Source organism: Protopterus annectens, chromosome 3.part1 (genome assembly GCF_019279795.1).
Source record: "Protopterus annectens isolate FY-2018-M chromosome 3.part1, PAN1.0, whole genome shotgun sequence".
Lineage (NCBI taxonomy): Eukaryota > Metazoa > Chordata > Ceratodontiformes > Protopteridae > Protopterus > Protopterus annectens.
The window spans coordinates 621,089,597-621,102,402 of NC_056732.1; positions in this window are offsets into that span (position 1 = coordinate 621,089,597).

Sequence of the window (12,806 nt, forward strand, 5' to 3'; positions counted from 1 at the left end):
AGGCAAACTCTGGATAGGCTGCGGATTCTGTACAGTTGACCGGCATGCTTACGCCTAATGGGCAGCCATTCCCGATATGGGTCCCACCGCAGCACAGTCCAGTTTAAATGGATAAGTACGGTATGACCATATGTGTCATTGCATAACCAACTACACAACATCTATGAACGCATGGTTGCAACACCCCAATGTAGGCTTGTAAGCCGATGTAATAGGCATCACAAGGTATTATTGTAGTCCTCACCCCCATCTAGGGGTGTGTATGTCAGATGCAAACACCAAATGCAGTGCATTTGCAAGTGCGGGAGCAAGCAGGTGTAAGCCTGTTTGGCCACCAGTATGCGAATATCACACTGGTGAAGTAATGCAGAGGCTAACTGAGTATAAGAAACTGTAACCAGAGGTTAGCATTGCTTAGCTGTGTGCAACCTGTGCACACTCGCTCACAACTGCTTTAAAGTGCCTTAATCACTCTATACCCAACAGCTTGTGTTCTGGCCAGCAACAAAATGAACAGCCTCTGCAAGGCTAGAACTCAGGACCCTGTACATCACAGTCACAGTAGTTAACCACTACACCATGATAGCAATAGATATAAAGGAGGTATCAGCAAACCAATCCTCACCACAGGGAAATCAAATCATACATGTGAACTGAATCTATGTACAGTGTAATGTTCTATAACCTGCCACAGACCATATATATGTGAATTGGAGAACTGCAGTAAACATAAAGTTGAGGTGTCACTGTAATAAAGTTATGAAGTCCCCAGGACCCCAAACAGTGTATATACACATGAATGACGTATACCAGACACATATATAACCTGTAATGAATAAGACATAGCTTAGCCTTTTCAAAACTGGCCAATTACGGAAAAGTGCAGGAATCCGGCCCTACTTAAACCAAAGAGGCAGGAATTGGTTTCATAACTGGTTGCAGCATCCCCCTGCAGGCAGAATGACTGGAGTGGGAGAAAGCACTCGCTTTAGAGTGCAGCGCTGGGGCATCCAGGAGTCCAAATTCATGCAGGGCCAGTACAAAATGGAGGCGTGGGACAGTCTTGCCCATGACCTCACTAGTGCCACAGGTATCCCCGGACTGGTGAGCAGGTCAGACACCACTATGCAGACCTGAAGTGGCGGAGGGGGGATGTCCTGGAACAGTGGATCCAGGAAGCAAGGCAGATGCAGAATGCCCCAGAACTGAGTAAGTACTCCTTCCACTATGTAGTTAATAATTGCCTAGCTTGTGTATACTATGCATAGGTATGGCTAAATATCACTGTACTTCTCTGACAACTGCAGATGAGCGTGCTGTGAACCAGCAAGCCTATGATGCTAGGCTGCAAAGGATGCGTCGTGAGGCAGGTTAGTAAATAGCCTGCATGTACTGTCATAACAAATAAATGTAAGAGCCTCAGAAAGTGTTGTACCAGTATACAGATTTGTGTAATATGCTGCAAATAAAGGTGTAACCCCTGCATTGCTTCTGTTTACTCTGCAGTCATATGTTGTTGTACTGTTGCAGTTATTAAATAGTACTGTTGTAGTAAGCAGTGTTACCCATACTGTGGTATGCAGATAAAATGTGTATGGAGTGCTGTATAACAATGTTGGAAGTGCAAACAGGTCAGTCATATTAGACTAAATACATTGCAAAGCCTCACAACAACTGCCTGATAACATAGTGTACAGTGATCTTAACTGTAATGCTTTTGTCATACACAGCAGGGCTTTGGATCCCAGGTGCACCAGTGAGTTGTATGCATAATCATTCCACACAACTGCCCACAGTTTGTTAGAATGTTCAGAGAGAAAGCTGTATGCATATATACACTTAACAACTATACAGATTATACTAGAATGCTTAAATAGAAAGTGGTATGCATATTCATACCCCTCAACTGTTCCAATCTGCCCAGTATGTCCTGATAAATGGCCCACATCACCTACCTTTTGCCCTGTTCCCCTGACAAATTAGTGACATGATCCAAAAAATGTAGGCAGCTGTAAATGACATATAACTGATAGTCAGACTTGTTCATAGTCAGAGAATGTACATACAAACATACCTGTCATCCAAGCATCTCACCCAAAGTGTATGACAGCAGTCAGCAGTCTCATAACATGTTGCATTACATCTGCATCTTCTCAAGCCTGTACGTAAGACACAGGTCCCATACATACTAATTTACAAACATACCATTGTACAATATAACGCCATTGCTTAGTGTAATAATACATGTAAGGGACAGACCACTGCAGTGACTATGAATGTGGTGTAAACTACAAGGATTTATTAGTTGTTAATTGAACTCTCTCTCTCTCACCCCTACCATATGTGCAAAAATAACTGATTTGCACAACTCATTTGGTATGTCTACACTCCTAACCTTTGTTGGGACATATGCCCTATTGGTTTATAAATATTCATATCTGTTTCTATGCATGTGCCATGTTAAAATACCCCCATAGTGGTGTCCTGTTGCCATCAATGAAACCTGCATGTTGTTGTAATGGCCACTGTTTACCCATATATGCATGTGTTCTGCCTGTTCAGCAACTATTTATATCTGGTGCCCTGGGTAATGGGAATACCTGTGCATGCTGTTATAACAAATCGTGAATGCTGTTGACTATTACTAACCCATATTTGCCTTAAACATGCTACAACATAGCTGGTATGGGAAGGCTGGTCCCAGCGGACCCACTTGTCCCACCTCAGCTGGCCATGGCACCGGGCACCAGCCCACCTGGGGCCTAGCCTGGGACCTCCTCATCCGTTGGCCCTGCACCACCTTCGGGTGGAACTGCCACAGTGGATGGGGCTTGCCCCCCCCCCCGGGAATGGGAGCGGACAGGAACCTGTCACCCATGGTCCAGTCTGGGCCGTGGTGCTTACGGAGATCAACAGGGACATTCAAGACTGCCTATGCCAGCTTGAGGGCCGAGTGGCGCAACTAGAGAGTGAGCCTACCCCTCCTACACAGCCCCCAGCACAGCTACCTTCTGGGCTGTGAAGGTGCAGTGGTGACTGCCCATGGGTGGGGACCTCAGTCCCACTGTATCCATTTGTGGGTTCATGGGCTTGGGAATTTCAAACACCCCTCCCCGTCCAAGGTGTTCCCCCCCATGTGTCATATACCGCACCTGTATGCATCTTGTTTGTCTTGTCTGTCATTCTACCCAACCTATCCTCCCTGATCATACCTACTCTCCTTCTCCAACATCCCACTCTTACCTAAAAGTAAAAGAAAATAAGGGCAATCTGTTCCCACAAAAAAAGCATGCCCCATACATAGCTGTCCATTTCGAAAACGTGTCCACTGGACAGATGTAAACATTTCTAATTGGCATCACAACATATTATTGTTGCCCTCACCCGTTTCTCAGGGTTGTGAGTGTCCAAATGTAATGCCAAATTTATTGCATATGCACGGCCGTTGCTGTAGAACAAATGGACAGCTATAGACCTTCCCTACACCCTTCTTGCACAACCCTAGCTACCTTGCCTACTGTCTTTCCCTCTTTGTGCCCCTTTTTCACCACTTTCCCATCATCCCTTTTTTCTTTTCTTTTAAAGAAATTAGCGTGGATGTAAGTGGGAGTAAGCACTTTTAAGCAGCAGTGAGCGGGTTACAGCCTGTTTGCGTGAGGGTAAGCACTGCCTATACAGGTTAAGCAATCAAGAAGGTAACTGAGTGTAAGGAACTGTAACCAAAAGTAGCCACCTGCTCACAACTGCTTAAAAGTGTCTTAATCACTCCATATCCAATGGCCCTTGTTTTGCCCAGCAACAAAATAAACGGCCTCTGCAAGGCTCAAAACCCTGCACCCCACAGTCAATGTGATTTACACTAAGGCATGGCAGATATACAGACAGTGGATGTTATCACAAACATAGCATCCAGCACAGTCATTCAGCAGTATAGGAAATGTATTCCATTATGCAGATGTATGTGTGTGTATTTATGTCCAGATATATATATATATATATATATATATATATATATATATATATATATATATATATAAGTATATATATATATATATAGATATATATATATATATATATATATATATATATATATATATATATATATATCACACACATACATAGATATAGATATATGTAGATATATCAAGAACATACCATGTGACAACAAAGCAGTAAAAAAGAATGAAAAGGGAAACACCAACAATGCCTGTATTATGTAGTGGTGTTTTCCAATGTAATATCAAGACTCCCTCAGACAGACATGTGTCATTAATACACGCAAACATTAAATACATTACTTTGAGCATTTCATTTACAGTAACAAAACAGGTCCTGTCAAATCATTATGTGAGAACAGTACTCTTGCAAGGTAATGTATGCAACATCATCATCATTAAAAAGTTAAATGGGGTAACCATAGAGGGAATGGTAGTGTCATGTGTACAATGGGGTCGTCTGCATCACGTGTACCTGGAACCTTTATGAGTCATGTGCATACCAGGATCATGTGCCTGAGAGTGGGGTGAGGACAACAGTAGTATGTTGTGATGCAAGTTACAAAGGTTACATGTGTCCAGTGGACACGTGTGTGAAATGGACAGCTATGTATGGGGTGAAAGTTGTTCTGGGAACATACTGGCCTTTTGCTTTTATTTTTGTAAGGTGAGAGTGGGATGTTGGAGAAGGAAAGTAGGTATGCTTGTGGAGGATAGGTTGGGTATGATGACAGACAAAACAGCATACAGGGGTAGTATATGACACATGTGGGGGGGATACACCTTGGATGGGGAGGGGTGTTTGGCAGTCACAAGCCCATGAGCCCCCAAATGGAAACAGTTGGACGGAGGTTCCCATCCATGGGCAGCCACCACTGCACCGTCACAGCCGCAAAGCTAGCTGTGCTGGGAGCTGTCTAAAAGGGGCAGGCTCACCCTCTAAATGTGACACTTTGCCTCGAGTTGGTGTAGCTGGCCTCAAAACCCCTTACTGAGTCCCCTATGCACCATGGCCTGGACTGTACAATGGCTGACAAGTTCCTGTCTGGACTTGCTCCCAAGGGGGGTAGGCCCCATCCTCAGTGGTGGTTCCAACAGAAGGTGGTGCAGAGCCAACAGAGGTGGAGGTCCAAGGTTGGGCCCCAGACATGCTGCTGCCTGGTGCCATGGCCAGCTGAAATGGGACAGTTGGTTCCACCAGGACCTCCAATCCCATACAGCCTATGGTGTTGCAGTTCTAATACAGATTAGGCTTAGCAATAGTCAACAGCAGTCAGGATTACTTATAACAGCATGCATAGATATTACCATCAACCCAAGACAACAGATGTCATACATTTGCAGGGGGAGCACAACACATGCATATATACTGCATGACATCTGTCTAAAGCGTAGATGACTTGTGACTGCAGCTATGAACAGTGGCCCACTATTGGCATGTCACTGTGATAACCTCAGACAGTGACTGTCATACCACTGTTTCATGTGATGTATATCCAATCAGGGATGCAATGGCAGTAACTCTCATCACTGTCACCATGTTCTGACTGCAATCCTCACACTATGCTTCTGCAGTTCAGAGATATGTGTTCTGTGAGTAACACAAGAAACAAATGGATCGATACACTGAGCAGTCCATAGATGACCCTACAGATGGGGGTTTCCTCACAAACACAGCACTGTCTTGTCAGTTATTAAAACATGCAGACTAGCCATTACCACACACAACTTGTTAAATTGGCAGTAGTCTGAATGAAGCATAGCTACACGTACATGCTGTAGTCATGTCTGGCACATCACCCTCCCATCTTTAGGCTATTTTCCACTGTGTATGTCATTTGGGGAATATCCAGATTTCATCAGTGATGCTGTTTACCAAACACCAGATCCAGGTTCCACTCACAGCGACTGTCATGGGCAAACACCAACATGATGTTCCTAGATATTGCACTGTGTTTCCATGCAAATGGCTATGGGAATATCACCACAGCTGTTCCACGTGCAATCAGCTAGAGGAGGACTGCAATAGGTGCAGAGACCATCATCTGATCATGACCATCACTTACAAAACACAAGCTGCTGCTGAGCAGGTGTACATCTCCACATCCCCCAGAGAGTGTGTGTGAGGGACAGACAGAGGCAAAGTACATAAGAGAAGGGCTGGGAGATTAAAACCTAAGCATCGTCTGTCACACACCTATCACTACAGGGATTCAAACCCCTGACTGGCTAGCCATTACTATTACAAGTGCATGCAGTTACTTCATGTGCCACATAGCTGATATGTTGGCATGCTGTAAGAACATATATGTGTGCTGGTGAGTGACATCTGCAACAGAGATATAGTAGACATACATTAGGTGTAGCACACATGGCTGTCCACATGAACAGATGTCATTGTCAACACAACCACACTCTCTAAGGGACTCAAACACATTGGCACACTTTGGCAGGCTCACAAATACACTTCCTAACTACTTAGTGTGCCACACTACAGTAATGCACTGGTATTACATGCACCACAGGGGTTATCCTGAGGTTCTATGGGCTAGGGCATGTGAACGTGTCTGACATCAGTCGGTATGCCAATGGGAGTTATACTGGGTGTGACTGTGGTTGAGAACATCATACCCCACACGCAGACACAAGGTGCCAGTACTGACATGCATGTGTGCATTGCTTCATGGGTGTGTAGTGCTTGGCTGCGCAAGATGGCTGTACAAGGCTGGGTGAGGGGCAATCCTTGGAATCAGGCCACATATAATGGTCTGCATTGTGGTTCAGGGGTGTAGTGTCTGCAATGTCCCACATAGATGGGTATTGTATTAAATGTCATCCTGGTTACCATTGTGTGTGTCCATTGCTTTGCAATGCATGCCATGTCTGTGTTTGATAGTCATTGACATGGACATTGCCTGGGATGTGCACGTCCCACATTAATGTACAGTGACATGCTTAAGTGTACCTGGTTTGCCTGACACATGTTGTGTACACAGACTGTTATCATCAGATGTGCCAATCCTGGCCTGGTGTGGCAGGACCTGCTAATAGACAGCAGGTTGACCCTGCACCTGCATTGATAGCATGATACAGCTATTCCCTGGTGTCAGTGGCATCTGTCCATACAGGGCATGTATGTAAGGCATTGTATGTCCTTTGTGGATCACATTTGATGGCACCACATATGTTGCATGCGTCCAGTGGGGAACATAGCGAAGGCATGTTGTCCGCAATTATGTGCCTATTGTTCTAGTGGACAGGGTGCCATGCCCTCTGCAGTCCACTGCATTCACACCATGCCTACTGTCTGTCAACAATGTGCAGGGTAATTGCAACATAGTGGGATTTTCTAGGCAAGTGTGTTTGTATATGACACACGGGTTCAGACCGTATTCTGGGTAATAGTAGGGGTTCTTACTTTGTTCAACAGGCCTTTTGCCAGATGTAGGGGTATGGCATGCCAACACAGTCTCTTGGCTGATTGAAATCTGTAATCCTTATGAGGTGGACACCACCATACAGGAAAACTACAAAAACTGCTCCTCAACATGTTCAGTGGTTAGACATGCACAGCCACCTCCACACAGGCTCTGACTGTCAAACACACACACACACACACACACTCACACACCTGCCACATCTTGGAATAGAACTCCTGTCTAACTAGTTTATCACACTATAGCATTATGCAGTTATAGCACACACTGCGGAGATTATTGGGCTACCCCATCCCCAAAGGTGTATTTCACAAGGAATGACGTCAGCAGGGTTACCAAAACAGGACAATTCAAATTTCCTGCAAGTGAGTAGCCCAAAATGCATTGCTCACAAAACAGACTGTGAGACACACAACACATCTGAAGGTATAGAACCCATGACCAAGATCTATATCACACTACTGCATGGAGATGTTATAGGACGCACCATGAGGATTACTAGGGAACTTGTTCCACAGAGGTGTATTTGACACGGAATGACATCAGCTGGATCACCAATGTAGGGCACTGTAAATGTCCTGTGAGTGAGTAGGCTATAATGCATTGTTCCCTACACAGACATTGAAACACACAGAAAACACATAACTGCTATGATTGTGGATGGACTCCTACCACAATTCTAAATCACACTCCAGCAGTAGGCAGTTACCCGACGTGCTACAGAGATTACTGGGTTACAGCAGTCCCAGAGGTGTATTTCTAGGTGGGTGACATCAGCACTCTTGCCAAAGTTGAGTATGTGAATTGTAAGGAGTGTGCATACTCTAAAAAGCATTGTTCCCTTCTCAGGCAGACAGAGACACACACAGGTGGCAAGTCTGGAATTAGAACACCTACCAAACTAGTTTATCACACTACAGTATTATGCAGTTACAGGACATGTTACAGAAAGTACTGGGTTACGGCAGTCCCAGAGGTGTATTTCTAGGTGGGTGACATCAGCACCCTTGCAAAGTTGAGTATGTGAATTGTAAGGAGTGTGCATACTCTAAAAAGCATTGTTCCCTTCTCAGACAGACATACACACACACACAGTTGGCAAGTTGGGGATTAGAACACCTACCAAATTACTTTATCACACTACAGCATTACGCAGTTACAGGATGTGCTACAGAAATTACTGGATTACGGCACTCTAGGAGGTGTATTTCTAGGTAGGTGACATCAGCACCCTTGCCAAAGTTGAGAATGTGAATTGTAAGGAGTGTGCATATTCTAAAAAGCATTGTTCCCTTCTCAGGCAGATAAACACACACACAGACAGATGGTAAGTCTGGGGTTAGAACACCTAGCAAACTAGTGTATCACACTATCAGTATTACACAGTTATAGGACACACTACAGAAACTACTGGGTTATGGTACTCCCAGAGGTTTATTTCTAGGTGGGTGATATCAGCACCCTTGCCAAAGTTGAGTATGTGAATTGTAAGGAGTGTGCATACTCTAAAAAGCATTGTTCCCTTCTCAGGCAGACACACACATTTGGCAAGTCTGGGATTAGAACATCTACCAAACTAGTTTATCACACTACAGCATTATGCAGTTGCAGTATGCGCTACAGAAATCACTGGATTACAGAAGTCCCAGAGGTGTATGTCTAGGTGGGTGACATCAGCAGGATTGCCAAAAAAAGGACATTTCAAGTGTAGTGTGAGTTGTACATGTCTTTTACCTGTGTGTACCTGCCACTTACTGTCGCAAAAGCACATTTATACCTGCTTACAACTGTCGAAAAGTGTCTTATTCAGTCCTAAATGACATTATCAACAACTCTTGCAGGTCTTGAACACTAGACCACGCACACCAAGGACACTGGACGTACTAGTCAGCCATCTGGGTTGTATACCTGTTGTATGGTTTTTATAATGCACATTTTACTACAGTACTGAAAACAAATGGGTCAGTCAATTTGTGTACATATGTACAGTACCCTTGAATGTACTGTACTCTGTGAAACAACATAGACAAGTCTACATATGTACAACTGTTATAACTAAATACAAAATACATATATGCACTTACGGGATGTGTACACACACACACACACACACACACACACACACACACACATATATATATATATATATATATATATATATATATATATATATATATATACACACATATACACAGACACAGCTATAGCCATATATATAAACTTGTCTGAACACCCTTTGTGACACAGAAAGGTTCCAAAGAATTTGACGTGTACACAAAACAGAGGCAACTCTTGTTTTATAACATTTAAATCTTAATCAGTTCACCAGAGAAGGGATGGTTGTTGTATATGTGGAGCTTGGGGTGGGGAATTATGGCTATGGAAATGTACCCTGGGGATTGTGGAGTTTGGGTGGGGGAATGATGGGTATGGACATACACCCCAGGACCACATCTGTGTCACTGCTCAACAGTGACACAGGAAAATAACATACCCAACTGTGGTCATTCTTGACTGTCTATTCTTTTCTATTCCTAACTATGTAATATTTTGTAGACTCCACTCACCACAGATGACTACCATGGCGTGCAGCATGTTAAAAGACATAACACATGTGTATGTCTGGCTACAGGGTTGGGTTGCAGTTGGGGTATGTGCCACAGAAACCATACACTTACACTTACTCTGATTCTGCTTCTGAGCTGGGTGACATCACAGGACTGATTACTTGCAGTGGGGAGGGGGGAAAAGGGTGGTTTAGCAGATGACAAGGAAAAGGCCAGTGCAAAAGGTGGTTTCTCTTTGGAAAGCGGTAAAACCCACTGTCATGACAGGATACAGACACAAATACACACACACACACACACACACACACACACACACACACACACACACACACACACACACACACGCACATACACACACACACTTGCCAGTAGTGGGATCAGAACTCCTGCCTATCTACAGATCACTACTACAGTACTACATGGTTACGAGACGCGACACAGAGATTACACATTTTAAGGCAGTCAGAATGCCCTTCTAAGATTGAGGACATCAACAGGGATACTGACAGTTAAGATGTACATAGCTGTAAACCTGTGTGTTTAAAGTAGGTGTCCATTACAACCAGTATGCACAAACAAGGCACATCATCTGAAGGTAAGACATAGGTAAGCCTGAGAGGTATAGTTGTAGCACAACAAGTCCTGTACTGGAGTATGTCCATCTGTGGAATGGACAGCTACTATCACTATACAGGGTTACAGTGGTCATGCTCATACACATAGAATCACAGGACTTGTTTGGATGGATTGACTCCAATTACATAAGGTCCCAGTGGGCATGCTCATACACTTAGTAGCACAGGGTCATTTGGGATGCACTGTGACTAAAACTACACAAGGTTATACTGGGCATCTAGACATACTTAGAAACAAAGGGCTTGTTTGGATGCACTGACTCAAATTACACAAGGTGGCAGTGGGTACACTCATACACTTAGTAGCACAGGGCTGTTTGGGATGCACTCCGATTCTAACCACAGAAGGCCACAGTGTGTATGCTCATACATTTAGATGTACATTGCAGTGGACTCCTATTGTAAACACACAGGTTTACAGCTATATACATCTTAACTGTCAGTATCTATGCACATCATACAGGTTTACTACCAGACACCTGCATGTGGCCCGTAAATGATGTATCTGTGTATGTGCTGTGTGATACACATGCATACATGTACATGAAGTACTGCCATATATATGTGAAGTATACACAATCATGCATGTGTGGAAGTGACAGACAATAGGTTAACTGGGACACACAGGTGGATGCTAACTACAGCATGTGTCACACACATTGCTGCCCTGACAGGCATACATTGATATCAGGTTGTGGACAGTGGCATTATACTTGGAACAGTGGCATGTGCAAGCATAATATGTGAGCCCCATTGTCTAATGGTACTGAGGTGCAGGTGTCAAGATGGCCACTCCTGGCTGTGTTAATAGTTGACATTATTAGCAGGACCATTCTACTAAGCATATTTGGCATTGGCCATCTACACAGCATATGTTGCTGTCCGTCACCTTAGATGTAACATTTGATACCAAGCACAATACTGCCACTTGCAATGATGTCATGGTACAAGTGGCAACTGCTTGACCAAAACAATGAGCCAATGTCCTGCTATAATTATGATGTTGTCCAGTGCCTGTCATTCTGGGATGTCATGACTGAAAGAAGACATGCCTTTGTCACAGAGCACATGCATCCATGATTCAAGGGAGTGTGGATAATACCTAGGTCACATTTACCCATATAATGGCATTCCAAGGCACAAGTCTTAAACACAGAGGTAACACCCTGACGCCTACAAGACAATTGCATTGGCTGCATATGCTAACCAGTGCTAGATGTGTGGCTTTTGTAATCCATTTGCTCAATGTAGACCCTACAATTGGGAATACTGGCATCTGTGCAGTGAGGAACACCTGGCTGAAGGCTCTCTTGATGTCATTTCTATCTCAAGGGCACACCTCGATGTTATAATGCTACACTGTGAGGTTCATCCTGACACCAGCGGGGAATCTGTGATTCACTATTACTCCTCTCATTTGCATGGCATTACCTACTACTTCCTCGCTACAACGCAAAACACTGTCACAGCCCCTTAGCAACCCTTGCAACATGGTGTGGTGTAACATGCCTGCCATTTACTATTATGGGAAAACCATGCTATGTGTTACATTGCAGTTTTATTCTACATTTTTCTATTTTTCTTGTGATCCGGTTTGCGTGCCGCTGCTTTGCGCTTAAACTTCGCGATAGTGCGAAAAATTAAATTAAATGTTCTTTTTATATTTTGTACATTTTTTTATGCCAATGGCTATATATTTAGCCATTGGCATATATTAATGATATAATACATGTGTTTGGCCGGCTGTCATGGCTCCGACTTTATGTTTGCAAAAATGTAAACTGTTTTTTACGGTTTACATTTCTGTATGCTTACACTACACCTGCACCACTTCCTGGATCGCTAAATACCTTCATTTGCATGCTACACTGCTGCAACTGGGGTAATTAGCATACAGGGCCGTGAGTCTTGGTAGCATCATGAGTAGTGCATGTGGAAACAGCTCGTACATGGATCGCTCTCCGGCCATATTTGGTGTTGGAACACCAACGCTACGCCTGCACCTGGTGCAAGCTTCATGAATCTCGGGGAAAGACTTTGTATACAACAGTTATTTATTTGTTGGAAATCAGTATTTCTGGAGCACAACTGTATGTTACATTACTGATAGACTTATAAGGTGTGCTATCAGAATAATAGTGCTGTAGGGTCATTAAAGGAACAAATTCTCAT